A 23,060-nucleotide genomic window follows, 5' to 3' on the forward strand; every position below is an offset into this window, starting at 1 on the left:
AAACGTCAGCCTTCCTGCTCCTATGATGCTGCTTGGCCTGCTGTGTTCATCCAGCTCTGCACCTTGTTGTCTCTGTAAATTCTGTAGGCAGGTTTGACGAGCACACTGACGATAAGCTTTGAAAGTCTCTGACCCTGATTCTAAACTGTCTTATTGTACTGGCATACACTAGAGGTTGGATTGAGATGTTCAAACATTCTTCATATCTTCGGGATCTATGTTGCTCTGGCTTCACTTCTTTTTAAAATATTTAAAGAAGATCTTGCTGTCTATCTTGAGTTTACCCTCCATGTTTGTTTACCAATACGTTTATGAAATTATCTTCCAAAATGCTGTGGATTCTAGAATGAGTCCTGCAGGTTGGAAGGTAACAAATGTCATTCCACAATTTATGAAGGGATTGAGAGAAAAAAACAGAGAATTATAGACCTGTTTGCCTTATACAGGAAACAAGAGGACTTGCATTTTTGAAGCACTTTTCACAAGTTCAGGATGTTATAGAGTCATAGAGTAATACAGCATGGAAACGAAAGTGCTTTACAGACAATGGAGTATTTCTGAAGCAGGGGCTGGTCAGCTCAGTTGGCTGGATTGTGATACAGAGTGATGCCAACAATATGGGTTTAATTCCCATACCGGCTGAGGTTTCCATGAAGGACACTCCTTCTCAACTTCTACAATTGCTTGAGGCCTGGTGACTCTTTGCTTAAAACCACCACCAATTATAATGGGAGAGCAGCCCTATGGTCTGGCAAGACTATGGCAACTTGACTTTAAAGTTGGAAATGTGGTAAGGCGATTTGCATGCACCAAGAATACAAAAGCAGTAATAAGATAAAAAACTAGATTTTTAGTGAATGCCAGTTAAAGATAAATATTAAGCAGGGTTCTGAGGGTAACTCCCCTTTTCTTCCGCAAAATAGTGTTTTTGCATCTTTCATGTATACCTCTGACAGCAGAGAGGGGCCTTGCTTTAACATCTCATCCAGAAGATGGAACCTGTAGTAGATGCTTGTCAGCCTGAATTATGTGTTCAAGTTCCTTGAGTGGGACTTGAATGCAGAGACTCTGACTTACACACTGTAGGATTTTACAAATAGATATCACTGTCACACTGCTGCACTCTCATGAGTCCCTTGATATGATACATGCTGCACGGAACATTCCAGATATGTGTCAGTGTGCAGTGACAACTTCTTAACAGTATGCATAGCTTAAGGTCATTTTGTCTCTGTTCTTCTCAACTCTGTCAGGCTTATTTTCATTTTAAGGTAGTACTTCACAGTATATGTGAGAATGCTATTAGCAGGAAATATTATGCATTATTCATGGTTATGCACAGACTGAAACCAGTCTGTAACTTTCATAAAGATACAGTTTCCGTGCATAATCTTTAATTGCCAGATTTTCCCTCCGCTTCTTGTAATTTGGTGAGTTACCATTCTATAGTCAGCAGTACCTTCAATACCTTGCATCCATCAAGGCTAGGCATGTTAGTGTATAGATTGCCAATGTCACCTACAAGCATTACTAGGTTTGTTATAATAATGTGCCCTGGATTGTTACAAAGGTACTTATCTAACTAGTTACTCTACACATGTGACATGTTTTCCATACAATGAGGCTTGAGTAACAATACCAATATATGTAATTGACAAAGTGGACTAGCAATGATATTGTGGTGGAGGATTTCTTGACTGTGTACCTGATGGTTTTTTTAATTAGTATGGTGAGGAACTAGCCAGAGAAAAGGCTATTCTAGACTGATCGTGTGCAATGAGAAATAGTTAATTTATAATGTTGTTATGCAGAGTCCCTTAGGGAGGATTGACTATAATATGGTAGAATTCTTCATTATGATATAGAGTGAAGTAGTTGAATCCAAAACTAGGGTCCTGAATCTAAACAAAGCGAACTGCAAGGATATGAGGCACAAATTGGCAAGGATGGGTTGGGGAAAGCTTTTAAAGGCTTGATGCTAGATAGGCAATAACTAACATATTAGGAACTTGCATGTGAATTACACATTCATTCCTATCTATGCAAAAATAAAACAAGAAAGGTGCTCAACAATGGCTTACAAAAGAAATCAGGGATAGTATTAGGTACAAAATAAGAGACACATAAAATTGCAGAAAAAGCAGTAAGCGTGAGAGTATTTTAGAATACAGAAAAAGAAAAAAAGTTTGATCAAAAGGAGGAAAATAGAGTATAAAAGTAAACTTGCAGGGACATAAATAAAGCGTCTACAAATATGTGAAGATTAATAAAGACAAATGCAGATTCTTTACAGAAGCCAGGGAAATTATATTGGGGAGGAAAAAAATAACAGAAGATCTAAACACTCACTTTGGTTCTGTCTTCACAAATGAGGGCACTAATAACCTCCTAGAACTGTTAGAGAACCAAGTGTCTTGTGAGAGGGAGGAATTGAAGGAAATCAGTTATTATTTAAAAAACAGTGCTAGGGAAATTAATGGGTTGAAAGGCTGACAAATCATCATAACCAACATATTAGAGTGCTAAAGGGAGGGCTCTGGAAATATTGGATGCATTTGTTGTCATGTTGCAAAATTCTGTTGATTCTGTAACAGTTCATACTGATTGGAGAGTGGCAAAATGTAACCCCACGATTTAGAATGGGAGGGAGAGAACAGAACGAAAATTGCAGAGCAAAAACAGAAATTGCTGGTGAAACTCAGGAGGTCTGGCAGCATCTGCAGGAAGAAAGCAGAGTGAATATTTCAAGTCTAGTGACTCTTCATCAGGATTGACTTTAATAGTGAGAAAAATAGTACAGTCTATTGTGAAAAATATGATAATAGAACACTTGGAAAGCGTTAACTGGATGAAGCCAGCATCGGTTTACAAAGGGCAAATCTCGCTTAACAAATCTACTGGAATTTTTTTGAGGATGTAACTAGTAGAAGTGTGCATGAAGGAACTGCAACAATTATTCTTTCCTGTCTGGCATAAAAACAAAATGGGAACCATAACTAACAAGAGAAATTTGTAATAGTGTTGGATCTGAGGAAGGGGCACAAAAAATTGGCCAAAAAAGCAGTAGGCTTGAGGACTGGGAGCAGTTTAGATTTCAGCAAAGGATGACAAAGTGATTGGCTAAGAAGGGGAAATTAGAAAAGAAAAATAAACATGCAGGGAATGTGCAAACTGATTGTGAAAGCTTCTACAGGTGTGTGAAGAGAAAAAGACTATTGATCACAAATGTAGGTTCCTTACAGTCAGAAATAGAGGAAATTATAATGGGGAACAAAGAGATGGCAAAACAATTAAATACGTACTTGGTTTTGTTTTCACAAAGGAAGATACAAATGTAGTCCCAAAAATGTTGGGGAACACAGGGTCTAATGAGAGTTTGGAACTGAAGGAAATCAGTACTCGTAGGAAAACGGTGTTGCGGTAATTGATGGGATTAACGGTCCTAAAATTCCCAGGGCCTGATAATCTACAAACCAGTGTACTGAAAAGCCCTGGAAATAGTGGATGAATTGTTGATCATCGTTCAAGATCGTATTAACTCTGAAACAGTTCCTATAGATTGGAGAAGGGATAGTATTGGATCTAATACTATTACAAATTTCAGTTCTGAGGAAGGGTCACCGGACCCGAAACGTTAACTCTGTTTTCTCCTTCACAGATGCTGCCAGACCTGCTGAGCTTTTCCAGCAACTTTGTTTTTGTTCCTATAGATTGGAGGGTAGCTAATGTAACCCCATTATTTAAAAAGTAAGGTAGAGACACTGTGGGAAACTATAGACTGATTAGCCTGACTTCAGTAGTAGGGAAAGTGCTAAAGTCTTTAAAAGCAGAGCACTTGGGAAACAGTGGCTGGATCAGATGGAGTCAGCATGGATTTATGCAAAGGGAAATTATGCTTGTTAAATTTACTGGAAATTTTGAAGAATGTAACTAATAGTTGATGAGCCAGTAAATGTGGTTTACTTGCACTTTCAGAAGACATTCGATAGAATCCCATATAAGAGTTGAGCATTTAAAATTAAAGCCCACGGGATTGGGGGTAGTGTACTGTCATGGATAGAGAATTGGTTGGTAGTCAAGAAACAAACAATATAAAGTTGAGTAAGTGGACAAATGCATGACAGATTAGGTATAGTGTGGATAAATGTAAGGTGATCCACTTTGGTAGCTAAAACAGGAAGGCAGATCATTATCTGAATGATAATAGATTGGGAAAGGGGGAGGTGTAATGAGACCTGGGTGCCTTTGTACACTCGTTGCTGGAAGTAAGCAAGCAGGTTCAGCAGGCAGTGAAGATAGCAAATAGTATGTTAGCCTTCATTGCAAGAGGAGTCAAGTGCAGAAGCAAGGATGTCTTGTTGTAGTTGAACAGGGCCTTGGTGAGACCACACATGAAGTACTGTGTGCAGTTATTTGAGGAAGGATGTTCTGGCTATGGAGGGAGTGTAACGAAGGTTAAGCAGACTAACTCCAAGGATGGCGGGACTGACTAATAGAAACTGGATCAGTTGGGACTATATTTACTGGAATATAGAAGAACAAGAGGGATATCAGAGAAACCTATAAAATTCTAATGGAGCTAGACACGGTAAATGCAGGGAGGCTATTCCTGATTACTGGAGAGTCCAAGATTGGGGACACAGTCTAAGGATATGGGGTAGGCCATTTATAACTGAGATGAGGCAAAATTTCTTTTCCCAGAGAATGGTGAGATATACTTCTGAGGGCTAGAGATCAAAGGATATGGGGAGAAAGCAGGAATTGGATACTGAGTTGAATGTTCAGCCATGATCAGATTGAATGGTGAATCAAACGTGAATGGCTAAATGACCTCCTCCTGCTCCTATTTTTTATATTTCCATGTTTCTAGAATACTTAAGGGAGAACCAGTGAATGTGATATATTTGGATTTAAAGAAAGCTTTTGGTATGATCCCACACAAGAGTTTAATGGGCAAAGTTAAAGAACATGGGATTAGGGGTAATATATTGGACTGGATTCAGAACAGTGAAGTGATTCATTTTGGAAGGTCAAATTTGAATGCAGAATACAGGGTTAATGGCAGGATTCTTGGCAATGTCAAGGAACAGAAGGATCTTGGGGTCCACATCCATGGATCCCTCAAAGTTGCTACCCAGGTTGATAGGGTTGTTAAGAAGGCGTATGGTGTGCTGGCTTTCATTGGCAGGGGAATTGAGTTTAAGAGCTGCGAGATTATGCTGCAGCTCTATAAAACCCTGGTTATTCCACTGAGGAAAGGTTGAGGGAGCTAGGGTTTTTCTCATTGGAGCGAAGAAGAATGAGAGGTGACTTGATAGAGGTGTACAAGATGATGAAAGGCATAGATAGAGTGGATAGCCAGAGACTTTTTCCTAGGGCGGAAATGACTATTACGAGGGAGCATAATTTTAAGGTGATTGGAGGAGGTATGGGGAAATGGTAGAGGTAGGTTCTTTACATAAAGAGTGGTGGATGCGTGGAATGTGCTGCCGGTGGTGGTAATGGAGTCAGATACATTAGGCACATTTAAGCAACTCTTGGATAGGCACATGGATGATAGTAAAATGTAGGGTATGCAGGGTAGTTTGATCTTAGACTAGGATAATAGGTCAGCACAACATCATGGGCTGAAGGGCCTGTACTGTGCTGTACTGTTTTATGTTTTATGTTCCAGAATTGTTTGACAGGCAATGACTAATGGTGTAACACAAGGATCAGTGCTTGGGTCCCAGCTAATCATGATATATATGTAAATGATGTGGATTAGGGAACCAATTGCAAGTTTCCAAGTTTGCTGGTTCTAGTGATTATAATGATTAGTGATTATAATCCAAGTTAGAGGAGCCTGACCTCTCAAAGGAATCAGACAACCCTGCATTCGTGGATTCTATGGGGAGGGGGCGCGATACTGATGAGTCAGGATTATAATGAGGTTAGCCAGCTGGACATCACAGAATATGAGTTCCCTGATTGGGTCTATTAATCTGGTCCAATCAGGGAGACCTGGCTGACACAAAAGGATGAATGTTGGGGATAATGAGGCATTGAATGCTTGACTCAGTGGGAGACAGTGCAATTGTTTAAAGGCTATGGATTGCCGAATAAAGGGTGATTGGTGATGGCATGCTGGCCACTGAAATGTTATTTCACCCGTGATACAAAACTTGGCAGGACTTGTGAGTTATAGGAGGATGCAAGGAGGCTTTAAGATAATTTAGGTAAAAATAAAGGGTTGAAGCTCAGATTTTTGACTGAGGCTGTACAAAAAAGAAGAGATGATATTGACAAGAGTGTGTAGAAGGAGGGTATGAAAAGATAAAGGAGGAACTTTAAATAGTAAGGTGTGGAAAGGGAAAAGAACAGGAGGAAAATGGAAAGTTGGTGATGATCTAGGAAGTAAGGCAGTGTCCATTTCCATATTGCTTTAAATTGCATCAAGACCTTATGGGAAAGACCAGGACCAGAAGGCATAACCTCAGGATAAGGGTTCACATATTTAAGACAGTTAAAGAGAAATATCTTCTCTCAGAGGATAATGAATTTATTTTTTGTTCACTTGTGGCATGTGAGCATGCTGGCTGGGTCAGCATTTATTGCCTATTTCTGGTTGCCATTGAGAAGATGGTGGTGCATTCCAGTTGGTGAGATACACATATAATTCTACACTGGAGGGAGTTCCAGGATATTGACCTAGCAACACTGAAGGAACAGAAGATATTTTCAACTGTGTATGGTGAGTGGCTTTCAGGGAAACTTGCAGTTAGTGTTCCCATATAACTGTGTACAAAGAACAAAGAACAAAGAACAAAGAAAATTACAGCACAGGAACAGGCCCTTCGGCCCTCCAAGCCTGCGCCGATCCAGATCCTCTATCTAAACCTGTCGCCTATTTTCCAAGATTCTGTATCCCTCTGCTCCCTGCCCATTCATATATCTGACTAGATACATCTTAAATGACGCTATCGTGCCCACCTCTACCACCTCCACTGGCAACGTGTTCCAGGCACCCACCACCCTCTGCGTAAAGAACTTTCCACGCATATCTCCCTTAAACTTTTCCCCTCTCACCTTGAAATTGTGACCCCTAGTAATTGAGTCCCCCACTCTGGGAAAAAGCTTCTTGCTATCCACCCTGTCTATACCTCTCATGATTTTGTAGAGCTCAATCAGGTCCCCCCTCAACCTCCGTCTTTCTAATGTAAATAATCCTAATCTACTCAACCTCTCTTCATAGCTAGCGCCCTCCATACCAGACAACATCCTGGTGAACCTCCTCTGCACCCTCTCCAAAGCATCCACATCCTTTTGGTAATGTGGTGACCAGAACCGTACGCAGTATTCCAGATGTGGTTGAACCAAAGTCCTATACAACTGTAACATGACCTGCCAACTCTTGTACTCAATACCCCGTTCGATGAATGAAAGCATGCAGTATGCCTTCTTGACCATTCTATCGACCTGCGTTGCTACCTTCAGGGTACAATGTACCTGAACACCCAGATCTCTCTGTGCATCAATTTTCCCCAGGGCTTTTCCATTTCCCGTATGGTTTGCTCTTGAATTGGATCTTCCAAAATGCACCACCTTGCATTTGCCTGGATTGAACTCCATCTGCCATTTCTCCGCCCAACTCTCCAATCTATCTGTATTCTGCTGCATTCTCTGACAGTCCCCTTCTCAATCTGCTACTCCACCAATCTTAGTGTCATCTGCAAACTTGCTAATCAGACCATCTATACCTTCCTCCAGATCATTTATGTATGTCACAAATAACAGTGGTCCCAACACGGATCCCTGTGGAACACTACTGGTCACAGTTATCCATTTTGAGAAACTCCCTTCCACTACAACTCTCCAGTTCTCTATTCATCTAGCGAGTACACCCTGGACCCCATGCGACTTCACTTTCTTCATCAGCCTACCATGGGGAAACTTATCAAACGCCTTACTGAAGTCCATGTATATGACATCTACCACCCTTCCCTCATCTATCAACTTTGTCATTTCCTCAAAGAACTCTATCAAGTTGGTAAGACATGACCTTCCCTGCACAAAACCATGCTGCCTATCGCTAATAAGCCCATTTTCTTCCAAATGTAAATAGATCCTATCCCTCAGTATCTTCTCCAGCAGCTTCCCCACCACTGACGTCAGCTCACCGATATATAATTACCTGGATTATCCTTGTAATTGAAATCTGTAATTTTTTACCACAGATGACTGTTGAGACTGGGACATTAGGTATATTAGAAGCTGACAGAGGTTTTTTTTTAAGTCAGTAAGGGAATCTAGTTTTGTAGAGAAAGTGAAAGAAGTGAACATGAGGACGATCAGGTCAGCATGAACTCACTGAATGAGAGAAGATACAATGGACTGAATGGCCTACTTCTGCTTCTATATCTTATGGTCTTACGGCAGGCTAGTATCAGTGATGTTTCCATCTGTCAAAGATCACTGAAATGTTGGAAAGGAATACTGATATTGTAACTGGCATCCTATAGGAGATCCTTGAATGAAACAAGGAACAAAACATGAAGGCAGTGATTCCTTAGAAAGACTTCACATATTTAATTAACTAATTTCTTACCCAATCATTTTCATAACTTGTGAGACAACAGTATTTTAAGAATTCAACTCCTCTTGGATTCACGTGACACCAACAATCTCTCAAGAAATTGTAATGTCATCTGAACTCAAAGAGCAACTTGGGCACAGGTTTGAACTTGAGCAATATTAACTTTGTTTGAAGAAGAAATAATGGATTTCAGTCCTAAATTTATTAAGTGAAATCAACATTTGGACCAGACTTTTACATTCAGCAGCAGGGTCAGAGTCCTCAGAGGTATTCAAGATTTAGCTCATTCTGTGTTTGGAATTTACTAATGGACAGAGTAACAAAAACAGGGTGAACATCTTAAATTGTATTGTGTTTAGATAACAGCCCATACATCAACTATTCCTATGCAGCAATACAAAGTCTTGAGTAAATAACATAAGCTGTATGATGGACTGAGAAGGTGAACTTGGATTATTACTATGAATTTAGACAATCTTTAGAACAAGAGCGTTCAAATTTGAATGTGAAAAGAATAAAAGTAAACCATTTAGAGAAAAATCCCTTTACTGAAAAACGAGTTAAATAGATTTGTAAAATATATTTGCAGAATGTGAGCATCATTGTCAAGATATAGTGGCCTTGCCAATCTGTAATTGCCCTTGAGAAGGTGATGGTGGGCATGAGATTCTGAAACATCCTTGATGTCTAATATAACTGAGGGCAGTTAAAGCTTAGCCACATTGCTACAGATCTGGAGTCACAAATAAGTCAGACCAGAGAATGAGTGCAAATATCTGTCATTACAACATTTGTGAATCAGATGTATTTTTACAACATCTAACAGTTAATTGTCATCTTTACTAATTAATTTAAAAAAAATTCAATGAATTGAATTTAAACTCCCAAACTCCTAAAGTGTAATTTGAATTCATGTCCCTGGAATGCTCATCCAGGAGTATATCCATTGTTGCCATTCTTAAATGATAGACTGGCGAGGGATTAGTATCAAAGACATATGGTGAGTTCTGAGTTTATTTGGATTCTAGCTCTTTTAAATTGAAATATCAAATTTGACAAGTTCCATCAGCTGCATGGATTTTTTATATTCCTCTGGTTTCCTGAAGAGGCTAGGTGATGGGGAGATTTAAAGGTTGAATTGCAATCCTGGAATTACATAAATGGCCAGTGCATCATTGTCTACATCTTGGTTGTGCACCACTCATGTCAAATATCAGTAATGCAAACCCAAGGACCATGTTAGTTCATTTTAGCTTTGTGCAATGTAAGTAGTTGAAGCAGGACACATGAAACTGAGGTCTAAAACTCCGATAGCCATTCTGATCACATTCACTTCCAAGTCTTATATATGTTTTGCATGAGATGCAAAAATGACCTCGAGCCTCCTCGATTAACATGAGCACCAATGCTGCTCCATAACTTGACTAAGCTACCCATTTATAGTAGCTGGCAAGTGATAGAAGTATAATCCATTTTCCCCCAGGTGATTTATTCTAATTTATTCTGCAATGTCACTGGTGGGAATACAACATTACAATTACAGTGCACTTCAGGCACAACTGTTTTGTCAAAAAATGTTCTGGCTGAACAATGATTGAGTTTGAATTGGGACTTTAGCCGTATTCATGAACATTAAACAAATGACCAGCTTGCAATGTTCTCATTTTAGCTTACTAAACTGTTAAATGTAGAGCCTATTTAAAATGATTCACTGAATACACAGCTCGAGGATCTTTAGAATAGGTTTTGAACAGTTTCAGATACGGAATAGATGACAGTCATCCAATCTGGCAATTTGTGTTAAACATGGCAATAAACTGGAATACAGTCATAAAACATGTTTTTATTAGGATCCTTTACTCATTCACAGACTACACTCTCAACTGATTTCCAAAGTATGCAATAGGCTACTGGAGTGAATTGTGAGCGGTGGTTTATCAGATAATATGGAACATCAAAGAGCCAGAGACCAATGCCAACACAAGCTTCGAGAATGATATGTCTATAGAGTCAGTTTGGGTTGAGGTCCGGAACAAGAAAGGAACAGTCACTTTGTTGGGGGTTTTTTACAGACCCTCTAATAGTTGCAGAGAAGTGGAGGAGCAGATTGGGAGGCAGATACTGGAAATGTGCAGAAGTCACAGGGTTGTAGTCATGGGTGACTTCAACTTTCCAAATATTGATTGGAAACATTTTAGTTGTATTAGTTTAGATGGAGCGGATTTTGTCCAGTGCGTTCAGGAAGGATTCCTGACACAGTATGTAGTTAGACCAACACGAGGAGAGGCCACTTTGGATTTGGTGCTTGGCAATGAACCGGGCCAAGTGTTAGACCTGTTGGTAGGAGAGCATTTTGGCGGTAGCAATCATAACTCTGTTACTTTTACAACAGTCATGGAAAAGGACAGATACATACAGCAGGGTAAAGTTTATAATTGGGGAAAGGGTAATTACAATTCTGTTAGGCAAGAACTGGGTAACATAAAATGGGAACAGATGCTGTCAGGGAAGAGCACTATTGAAATGTGGAGATTGTTTAAGGAATGCATGCTGCATGCGCTCGATATGTTTGTCCCTAGCACGCAGGGAAGATGGGGTTGAGTGAGGGAGCCTTGGTTCTCGAGAGGTCGAACGACTGGTTAAGACGAAGAAGGATGCTTATGTAAGGTTTAGGAAACAAGGAATGGAAAAGGCTCGAGAGGGATACAAGTTATCCAGGAAGGAACTGAAGAAAGGGCTTAGGAGAGCTATAAGGGGGCATGAGAAAACCTTGGCAGATAGGATCAAGGAAAACTCCAAGACCTTTTACACGTATGTGAGGAATAAGAGAATGACCAGAGAAAGGGTAGGGCCGATCAAGGATTGTAAAGGGAATTTGTGCACAGAGCCTAAAGAGATAGGAGAGGTCCTTAATTAATACTTTTCTTCGGTATTCACAACTGAGAGGGACCGAGTTGTAGAGGAGGACAGTGTGAAACTGGCTGGTAGGCTAGAGGAGATCGCTGTTAGTAAGGAAGATGTGCTAGGAATTTTGAGGAACTTGAAGATAGATAAGTCCCCCAGGCCTGATGGGATTTATCCAAGGATTCTATGGGAAGTGAGGGAAGAGATCGCAGGGCCTTTGGCGATGATCTCTTCGTCCTCACTGTCCATGGGTATAGTGTCGGAAGATTGGAGAGAGGCAAACGTCATTCCCTTGTTCAAAAAATGGAATAGGGATAACTCCAGAAATTACAGGCCAGTTAGTCTTACTTCAGTGGTGGGCAAATTCTTGGAAAGGGCTCTGAGAGATAGGATTTATGTCACTTGGAAAGGCACAGTTTGATTCGTGATAGTCAGCATGGATTTGTGAGGGGTAGATCATGCCTCACAAACCTTATTGAATTCTTTGAAGACGTGACCAAACATGTGGATGAAGGTAGAGCAGTGGATGTGGTATACATGGATTTAAGTAAGCCGTTTGATAAGGTTCCCCATGGTAGGCTCATGCAGAAGGTAAGGAGGCATGGGATAGGGGGAAATGTGGCAGATTGGATTCAGAATTGGCTGACCCTTAGAAGACAAAGGGTGGTAGTGGACAGAAAATATTCAACATGGTGCTCAGTTACGAGTGGTGTACCACAAGGATCTGTTCTGGGTCCTCTTCTATTTGTGATTTTTGTAAATGATTTGGATGAAGGAGTGGAAGGGTGGATTAGTAAGTTCGCGGATGATACAAAGGTGGGTCGCGTTGTGGACAGTGCGCAGGGCTGTTCTAGATTACAAAGGGACATTGATAGGATGCAGAGCTGGGCTGAGAAGTGGCAGATGGAGTTTAACCCTGAAAAGTGTGAGATGATTCATTTTGGAAGAACAAACTTGAAAGCAGAATACAGGGTTAACGGAAAGATTCTTGGCATAGTGGAGGAGCAGAGGGATCTTGGGGTTCATGTCCACAGTTCCCTGAAAGCTGCGACCCAGATGGATAGAGTTGTTAAGAAGGCATATGGTGTGGTAGCATTCACTAGTAGAGGGATTGAGTTCAAGAGCCGTGAAGTTATGCTCCAGCTATACAATGGTTCGGTCATATCTGGAGTATTGTGTCCAGTTCTGGTCGCCTCATTACAGGAAAGATGTGGAAGCGTTGGAAAAGGTGCAGAGGAGATTTACCAGGATGTTACCTGGAATGGAGGGAAGGTCTTACGAGGAAAGGTTGAGAGAGCTAGGGGTTTTCTTTTTACAATAATGAAGAATGAGAGGTGACTTAATAGTGGTGTACAAAACGATCAGAGGTATAGATAAACAGCCAGAGACTTTTTCCTCAGGTGGAGGTAGCTATTATGAGGGGACATAGTTTTAAAGTGAGTGGAGGTAGATATAGAGGAGACGTCAGAGGTAGGTTCTTTACTAAGAGAGTGGTCGGGGCGTGGAATGCATTGCCGGAGAGGGTAGTGGAGTCGGCTTCATTAGGGGCATTTAAGCGGCTATTAGATAGGCATATGGATGATAGTATAAGGTGGGGGTGGAGGTTAGATAGACCTTAGGATTAGGGTAAAAGTTTGGTACAACATCGTGGGCCGAAGGGTCTGTACTGTGTTGCACTGTTATGTGCTTATGTTCTAAGCTTGTGACTTGTGCTGACTGATAGAATATGGCAATCAGAGTCATAGAACGCTAACAGCCTGGAAGGAGGCCATTCAGCCTGTCATGTCTCTAGCAGCTATTACAAGGGCTCAGCTCGTCTTGCTTCTTTACCTTAACTGAATCTGCCTTTGCCAGCTCTCAGTGAACTCCACAGCCTAACTACTTGTGGCATAAAACAGCTTTATTCCCAAAGAGCTCAGTTGGTGCAGCAGTTAAAGTCCAACTGGAACTCCACCAGAAATCAAAAAGGCTGATGAAAGTCACACCAGCGCAAAACAATGAGCTGATTGGTAGGTAGTCGGTAAATTGTTTTTGTCCACTTTAAAACTGCATTAAAGAGAATTAAGAGTTCTAGTTTCTTCTTTTTAAAAGGAAACCTAATTAATTTTCTACTCGGCTTAAATTGAGGGTAAGGCGGTTTTAACCAATGATATGGAAGGAAAGCTCAGTCCTGTGTGTTCCACAGCCTGCAGTACATGAGAAATCTTAGAAGTTGCTGGCAGTTTGGACGATCATATCTGCAGGTTTGATCAGTTTGAGGGAGACTTGGAGTTTGAACATTGGCTGGAGGCAGAGCACTGAATCTGCTATGCTGGGAGTTATATGGATAGCATATTTTCAGAAATAGTCTCCTCGCAGCTTGAGGAAGTACAGTCAGGGAAGAAATGGGTGACCATCAGTCAGAAACAAGGATGCAGGGAGGCAGTCAGGAAAGCCCCAAAGTGCATCTCACTCTATAACGGCATTTTTGTGTTGGAAGACTGTGAGAGAGATAGTTGCTCTGAGTAGTGCAGTTAAAGGCCAGTAGCACAAGAGGGGTGCAGAAAGGGAACAAGTGGTTTAGTGGTAGCAAACCTAATAGTGAGGGATATAGACTGGCCCTTTTGCAGCTGTAAATATGATTTCAGGATGGTGTGTTCCCTCCCTGGGGTGAGGGTCAAGGATGTTCCAGAATGGCTGCAGGGCATTCTGAAGGGGGAAGGAAGACATTTAGAAATCACGGTTTGCATAGGTATCAATGACCAATGTGAAAAGAGGGGTGAGGTCCTGCAACACAAATTTAGATAGCTCGGTAGCACTTTGGAAAGCAGGACTTCAAAGGTTGTAACCTCTAATAAAAGAATTGGAGAGGCAAGAATTAATCAAAAGTAGTCAGCCTAGCTTTGTCATGGACAGATCATGTCGCATAGATTTGATTGAGTTTCCTTTCAGGTGACCAGGTGCATGGATGACGGTCACGCAGGGGATGTCGACTTCATAGTTTTTGACATGTCTTTGGCTTTTGACGTGTTGCATAAAGGAGACTGGTCAAGAAAGTAAGAGCCCATGGGATCCATGGCAATTCAGCAAATAGATTCAAAATTGGCTTAGTCGAAGGATGCAAAGGGTGATTGTCAGAAGTTGTTTTTGTGACTGGTAGCCTGTTGTCCAGTGGTGTGCCACAGGATTTGGTTCAGTGTCCCTTGCTGTTTTTGGTGTTCATTAATGATTTAGACGTAAATGTAGGTTTCTTCAGTGAGTTTGCAGATGACATGAAAATTGATTGTAAATAAATAGCGAAGAGGAATGCACTAGACTACAAATAACATAAATGGCCTGGTTAGATGGGCAAAGCAATGCCAAACGGAAAGTTTTTGGGAAGAGTAACAAGGCAAGGGGGTACACCATAAGTGGTAGGACCATAGGAAGGACAGAAAATCAGAGGAACAAAGAACAAAGAAAATTACAGCACAGGAACAGGCCCTTCGACCCTCCAAGCCTGCGCCGATCCAGATCCTCTATCTAAACCTGTCGCCTATTTTCCAAGGATCTGTATCCCTTTGCTCCCCGCCCATTCATGTATCTGTCTGGATACATTTTAAATGACGCTATCGTGCCCACCTCTACCACCTCCGCTGGCAACGCGTTCCAGGCACCCACCACCCTCTGCGTAAAGAACTTTCCACGCATATCTCCCTTAAACTTTTCCCCTCTCACCTTGAAATTGTGACCCCTAGTAATTGAGTCCCCCACTCTGGGAAAAAGCTTCTTGCTATCCACCCTGTCTATACCTCTCATGATTTTGTAGAGCTCAATCAGGTTCCCCCTCAACCTCCGTCTTTCTAATGTAAATAATCCTAATCTACTCAACCTCTCTTCATAGCTAGCGCCCTCCATACCAGACAACGTCCTGGTGAACCTCCTCTGCACCCTCTCCAAAGCATCCACATCCTTTTGGTAATGTGGCGACCAGAACTGTACGCAGTATTCCAAATGTGGTTGAACCAAAGTCCTATACAACTGTAACATGACCTGCCAACTCTTGTACTCAATACCCCGTTCGATGAATGAAAGCATGCCGTATGCCTTCTTGACCACTCTATCGACCTACGTTGCCACCTTCAGGGTACAATGGACCTGAACACCCAGATCTCTCTGTGCATCAATTTTCCCCAGGGCTTTTCCATTTCCCGTATGGTTTGCTCTTGAATTGGATCTTCCAAAATGCACCACCTTGCATTTGCCTGGATTGAACTCCATCTGCCATTTCTCTGCCCAACTCTCCAATCTATCTGTATTCTGCTACATTCTCCGACAGTCCCCTTCACCATCTGCTACTCCACCAATCTTAGTGTCATCTGCAAACTTGCTAATCTGACCATCTATACCTTCCGCCAGATCATTTATGTATGTCACAAACAACAGTGGTTCCAACATGGATCCCTGTGGAACACCACTGGTCACAGTTATCCATTTTGAGAAACTCCCTTCCACTACAACTTTCTGTCTCCTGTTGCCCAGCCAGTTCTCTATCCACCTCGCTCGTATACCCTGGACCCCATGTGACTTCACTGTCTCCATCAGCCTATCATGGGGAACCTTATCAAATGCCTTACTGAAGTCTATGTATATGACATCTACCACCCTTCCCTCATCTATCAGCTTTGTCACTTCCTCAAAGAATTCTATCAAGTTGGTAAGACATGGCCTTCCCTGCACAAAATCATGCTGCCTATCACTAATAAGCCCATTTTCTTCCAAATGTAAATAGATCCTATCCCTCAGTATCTTCTCCAGAAGCTTCCCCACCACTGACGTCAGGCTCATGGGTCTATAATTACCTGGATTATCCTTGCTACCCTTCTTAAACAAGGGGACAACATTAGCAATTCTCCAGTTCCCCAGGACCTCACCCGTGCTCAAGGATGCTGCAAAGATATCTGTTAAGGCCCCAGCTATTTCCTCTCTCGCTTGATGTATACATCCACAGATCACTGAAAGCAACAGGAAGAAGACATATGGGATACATACCTTTTATTAGTGGAGGCATTGGATACAATACATTGTGGCACAATGCAGAACGAGAGGTTACAGTTTTAGGATGACGGGTCACAGATTTAAAAACAGAGATGAGGAAAAATTACGTCTCTCGTAAGGTCAAGAATCTGTGGAATTCATCACCCCATCCCACAATGGATGCCAGGACATTGAGTAAATTTAAGGGAGAGATAAACAGATTTTTAATTAATGGTGGGTTGAAGGGTTATGGAGAGTGGGCAGGAAAGTGGAATTGAGGCCAAGATGAGATCTGCCTTGATTGTACTGAATGGCAGGGCAGGCTGGAGTGGCTACTCCTGGTTCTAGTTCTGATGGTCTTTTGTACAGGAGCAGAGAGGTTATGATGAAACTGTATAATGTTAGTTAGGCCATGCTGTCTCGCCACACTATATGATGAATGTGGACAGCAGGTTCAGAGGAGACTCACCAGAATGTTGCCTGGCCTGAAGCGATTCAGAAATTCTAGATAGGCTGGAGCTGTTTTCCACAGAATAGAGAAGGTTGAGGGGTTTCTGACTGAGGTGTACAAAATTATGAGAGGCATAGATAGGGGAAATAGGAAGAAACTTTTCCCCTTACAGGAGGGAACAATAATCGGGATATAATAGATAGAAGGTAAAAGGGCAGCAAGTTTAGAGGGGATTTCAAGAAGAGGTTTTTCTCAATCAGTGTGGTGGGTTTCTTGAACACCATTGCCTGGTAGAAGTGGAAACAATTACAACATTCAAGAAGTATTCAGATGATCAGTCAAAACACCATGGCATACAAGGCTAAGAGACAAGTGGCAGAAAATGTGATTTAAAGTACATAGATGCTTGATGATTGTCACAGACATCATGAGCCAAAGGGCCTCTTTCCATGCTGTTAAAAGTCTATGACTCTGTCTCCTCTGATTCTTTCGCTAATCATCTTAAATCATTATCCTATTGTTAAACATTCTGTCAATGGGAGCAATTTCTTTCTATCTACTTTGTCCAGACACTTTGTGATTTTGAAACATCTATTACAGACACAGACAGGAGAAATTCTTTAGGGGGATGAAAAAAATGCTGAGACATAGAACAAATGTTTTGTGTCTGTCTTCACAGCTCAGAGTTACAAGTTATATACCAGAAATAGAGGGTAACCTCGGAGCTAATAAAAGAAAGGTAATTAAGGCAATTAATATCAGTGGAGGAGAAGTACTGGAGAATGTCAAGGGACTAAAATTAGACAAATACTCAGCATGTGATGGTCTTCACTCTCGGGTTCTAAAAGAGAGAGCTATTGATATAGTCGATGTGCTGGCTATGATTTCCCAAAATTCCTTAGATTCTGGAATAGTGCCACCAGATTGGAAGTCAAGAAATACATCACCACTATTGGAGAAAGGAGGGAGAGAAAACACATGGAACTACAGGACAGTCAGCCTGGAAAGTTCTGGAATCTACTAATAAAGAAACATTAACATAAAAAGACCCATCACATGATTAAAAACAAGTCAACATGACTTTACAAAAGGAAATCGTTTGCCAAACTTTTTCGAGTTATTTGAAGATGTACCTAGCTAGGTAGATAATGGTGAAACAATTGTGCTATATCTCAATTTCCAAAACTCATTCACCACACAAAATATCAGCACACAAGGTAAGGATTCATAAGTCGTGTGTCATGTTAGGATAGATAGAGGATTGAACTCGTTGCCACAGAAGGCTGTGGAGGCCAATTCTTTGAGTGTATTTAAGACAGAGATAGATAGGTTCTTGATCAGTATCAGGATCAAAAGTTACAGAGAGAAGGCAGGAGAAACATATCAGTCATGATCGGATGGCAGAGCAGACTTGCTGGGCAGAATGGCCTAATTCTGCACCAATATCTTATGGTCTTATGAAGAAAGGATAGATAGGCTAGGCTTATATCCAATGGAATTTAGAAGAGTAAGAGGTGAATTCATTTGAACAATAATTGATTAATTAAGTTCCTGAGGCGTCTTAGCAGGATAGATTCTTGTCAAGCAAGGAGGTTAAAGTTTATCAAGCCTAAATGGGAATGAGGATTAGAGGTCACAATCAAATCAGCCTTGATCTTATTGAATGGCTAAGCAGGCCCAAAGCACTGAATTTTACTAGTTCTCCTTGTTTGTACGGTCGTATGTTTATGGACAGAGAGCAGAAAGTAGGGATAAATGAGGCATTTTTATGCTGGTAGACTGTGACAAGTGGAATGCTGCAAAAATCAATGCTGAGGTCTCAACTATTTACAATCTATATTAAAGAGTTAGACAAAGGGATAGCTATATCACACTAAGGTCATACAAAGCTAGCTTGAAATGAATATTGTGAGGAGGACATCAAAAAGCTGCAAAGAGATATAAGCAGGTGAAGTGAGTAGGCAACAAGTTGGCAGATGGGGCAGAATGGGGGAAGTTTGAGGTTATTCATTTTAGCTGTAAGGATAGACATGCAGAATGTTCTTGTAAACAGTTGTGTAAGTTATAAATGCTGATGTTCAAAGAAAACTGACTTAACCCATAAAATGATCTCAGAAAGTCAGCATGCAGATACTGCAAGAAATTAAGAAAGTAATTGGCATATTTGTCCTAATTACAAGGGATTGGAGTCAAAAAATAAAAAAAGTGTTGCGGTAATTGTGCTTCTAGCTTTGTCAAGACCACACCAGGAACACTATATGCAATTTTGGTCTCCATACTTAAGGAAAGTTATAGTTTTTTCGGAGGCAGCACAGTGGACATTGGCTCCTAGAGTAAGAGAGTTGTCCTTTGGTGACAAGTAAAGTAAATTTGGTCTATATTCTCTGGAGTTTAGAAGTATGAGAGGTGATCAAATTGAAATGTTCAAGACTATGTAGGGGATTGCCAGGATTGGGGCTGTGGAATTAAAAACAAGGGGACAGTTTTAAGATACCACACAATATAGAACATTACTGGTATGCCTACTCTACTACTCACATACTGGAACACTGGCATCTACAGGACAATGTGGAAAATTGTCCAGGTATGTCCTGTACATAAAAATCAGCACAAATCCAAGCCAGTCAATACCATCCCCTTGCTCTACTCTTGATCATGAGGAAAGCGATGAAAGATGTAGTCAACATTACTATCAAGCAGCACCTGCTCAGCAACAATCTGCTCACTGACGCTCAGTTTGGATTCGACCAGAACCGTTCAGCTCCTCATCTCATTACAGCCGTGATTCAAGCATAAACAAAAGAGCTAAACTCCAGAGGGGAGGTCAGTTTGACAGCCCTTGACGTCAAATTTGCTTTTGACTGAGTGTGGCATTAAGGATCTCTAGAAAAATTGGAGTCAATGGGAATCATGGGGGAAAACTCTCTGCTGGTTGAAGTCATACCTGGTACATAGGAGGATGGTTGTGGTTGTTGGAGGTCAGTCAACTCAGCTCCAGGACATCTCTGCAGAAGTTCTTCAGGATAGTGACCTCAGCTCAACCATCTTTATCAATGACCCTCCTACCGTTGTAAGGTCAGAAGTGGGGATATTTGCCAATGATTCGACAATGTTCAGCACCATTTGTGACTCCTTAGATACTGAAACAATCCATGTTCAAGACCTGGACAATATCTAGGCTTGGGCTGCAAAGTGACAAACACATCTGTGCCACACAAATGCCAGGCAATGACCATTCCTAATAAGAGACAACCTAATCACTACCCCTTGATATTCAATGGCATTGCCATCACTGAATCCCCCACAATCAATATCCTGAGGGTAACCTTTGACCTGTAACTCAACTGGAACCGTCACACCCACGTCCCGTGATCGAATAAAAAAAATTAAGGACCACTCAATTAAGACAAATAGGAAAATTATTTTCACTCAAAAGGTTGTAAATCTTTGAAATTCTCTTCTCCAGTGGGTTGTGCCATGAATAACTATATTTAAGGCTGAGACTTCTGGTTTCTCAGAGAATCAAGGGATATGGGGAGTGGGCAGGCAGTTGGAGCTGAAGTCCAAGATCAGCCATGATCATATTGAAAAGTGCAGCAGGATTGACAACATGTATAAACTGCTGTTCCTATTTCTTATGTTCACATCTCTTCCAAATCTTCTTCCCTCTAAGGGGAACAGTCCCAGTTTCAACAATCTATTTGATTGAAGTTTCTCACTCTTGGGAACTATTTTTATAAATATTTTCTGCATTCCCTCCACAGGAATGAGACAAAGTTGGGCTTGTGCAATAATTGGGAAACACGAGTATTTTATTTTTGGCTGAACAGTTTCAATTTCTGCATTGATGACTGGGAGGCAGAGGCACTGTCATATCTGCTAGTTTCCCTGCACTTTGAAGCAGAAAAGAAAACACCTCCTCACCCGGAGCAGAAATCGAGAAAACAGCAAACCACAGAGCAGGTGCAACACTGACTCAAACTGGGCCATTCCACACAGAGAATAGCAGCTGTTCAATCACTAGTGGATGCACCTGAGAAATGTTTCATGCATTCACCTTCATCACTGTCAACAATCAGATAAAAATGGATATGTTATTACCTTCAAATCCAAGTGGTCGACAAATTTGATAATTACTGTAAGTTATGCGCTTTTAACATTTCTGATAGGGTACCCATAGAAGATGTTGTCAGTGATCCCTTTTCAATTTCACTGTTCCTAAGAAATAAAGAATGTGCTGCAGTCATTTTAACCCAAAGATCATCTATTGGATGTTTGAATGATGATCTTTCAACTTGCACTATTTGAATCCTCTGCTGCTATTTTCTAATTCTAATTTCTAACTACAGAGTAGTTGCTGAGTATTTCCAGCATTTTCTGTTTTTATATCAGATTTCCAGAATTCTCAGTATTTTGCTTTCATTATAGAATATTAAAGCAGGTTGAAACTAATCATTGCTAAATGTTGTGGAAAGAAAATATCCTTTTGCTGTTCTATGACATTTAGTTGGGCTACCTCTCAAAAAAAACTCTTCTCAGGATATATAACTCACATTATTCAAAACATGTAAACATCTAACTTTATATTAATCCAAAAATAGAATTAAGCGAATGTATCAAACCACATCATCCTGTATAGGATTATTTAAAGTAAAATTGTACTTGTATAGAAACTTGGTTAGAACACACTTATTATGGAAACATGCACAATACTCTAAGTAGGATGTAGATGCTCTGGAGAAATATTGGCACGGTTAATGCTGGAACTATCTATAACTATCAAAACAGGGAAAATAAATTGGAGCTCTGTTCTCTGGGAAAAGAGAAGGTCTCTCATAATATGAAAGAGTTGAGTAGGATAGACATGGAGAACATCTTTCCACTTGTGGGCATGTCTGAAATTAAAAGTCATAAATTTCAGACAATCACTAATAACTTCAGCAGGAAATTCAGGAAAAACTTCTTCACACAGAGAGTGATGAGAATGTGGGGTACAAGAAGGACTGTAATGCTTAACTTTTAACTTTTTGTTTCTTTATTTTTCTGCTGTGCACCTAGGATTTTGTACTTAGGTACCTTTGTACCTAAGATGGTGCTGGGAATGGCGATGTTGTACACTTTTCACTGTACTTCTGTATCCCTGTACTTGAGTATATGTGACAATAAAATCTAATCTAATCTAAGCTAATGAGACGGCGAGGTTGAGGGCTATTTGCATTGATTCTGGGAAGCTGAATAATGGAGAAAGGGTATGTTGATCTTATTGGATGTTGCAATATGAGACAAGAGGTGGTTTGAAACATAAACACCTGTTGTAAAATTTATTGAAAGAATTTGACTGAAATTTAAAATTCTGAAGCAAGCATAAAGTCATTCTCATCTTTGTTTATACCTACCATCTGAATGCAATTGTGGCTTCGCCTAAACTATTAGTTGATATCTGAAAGAGTACATTTTATATACCCAGATGTTTTAAGACCATAACGTGTAGGAGCAAAAGTAGATCATTCGGACCATCAAGCTTGCTCTGCCATTAAATGAGATCATGGTTAATTTGATATTCCTCAACTCACTTTCCTGCCCTTTCCTCATAACCCTGGATTCCCTTACTGATGATTATTCTGTGTGTCTCTGCCTTGAATACACTTGATGACCCAGCTGTGACAGTTCCTCTGTGGAAAATAATTCTGAGAGACTCTGAGAGAAAAAATTCCTCTTCATATCTGTCTTAAATTGGGGACCTTTGCTCTGAGGTTGACATAGATTTACCCTCTCGTGCTGGACTTCCCCACATGTAGAAATCACCTTTCATCATCTACTCTGTGAAATACCCTAAGAATTTTTTTATGTTTCAATAAGGTCTCTTCCAATTCTTCTACACTCCAATGATTACAATCCCAACCCACTCATTTTTTTCCTCATAAGAAAATCCCTCCATACCTGGAATCAACCTAGTAAACCTTCTTTGGACTGCCTCCAATGCCAGTATATCTTTCCTTAGATAAGGGGCCCAAACAGTTCACAGTATTCCAGCTGTGGTCTGACTAGTGCCTTGTGTAGTTCTAGCAAAACATCCCTTTTTATATACTCTATTAGAACTACCTGCCTTATAATCTGCTGAACTTGGTGCTAGCT

The 23,060-nt window shown here is 40.7% G+C and overlaps 1 protein-coding gene across 4 annotated transcripts in view; it reads right to left on the reverse strand.

Moving 5' to 3' along the window:
* Positions 1 to 23,060, reverse strand: part of cfap99 (cilia and flagella associated protein 99) — a 138,424-nt gene that overhangs the window by 106,131 nt on the left and 9,233 nt on the right. For 2 of the 4 annotated variants that reach the window (XM_048594488.1, XM_048594475.1), the window contains exon 2: positions 21,027 to 21,143. The exons of the other annotated variants lie outside the window; for them this stretch is intronic. The gene's annotated coding sequence lies outside the window, so the exon portion shown is untranslated. The remainder of the gene's footprint in view (positions 1 to 21,026; positions 21,144 to 23,060) is intronic. 4 annotated transcript variants of the gene reach the window in all.

This window comes from Rhincodon typus, chromosome 3 (genome assembly GCF_021869965.1).
Source record: "Rhincodon typus isolate 14 chromosome 3, sRhiTyp1.1, whole genome shotgun sequence".
Taxonomy (NCBI): Eukaryota; Metazoa; Chordata; class Chondrichthyes; order Orectolobiformes; family Rhincodontidae; genus Rhincodon; species Rhincodon typus.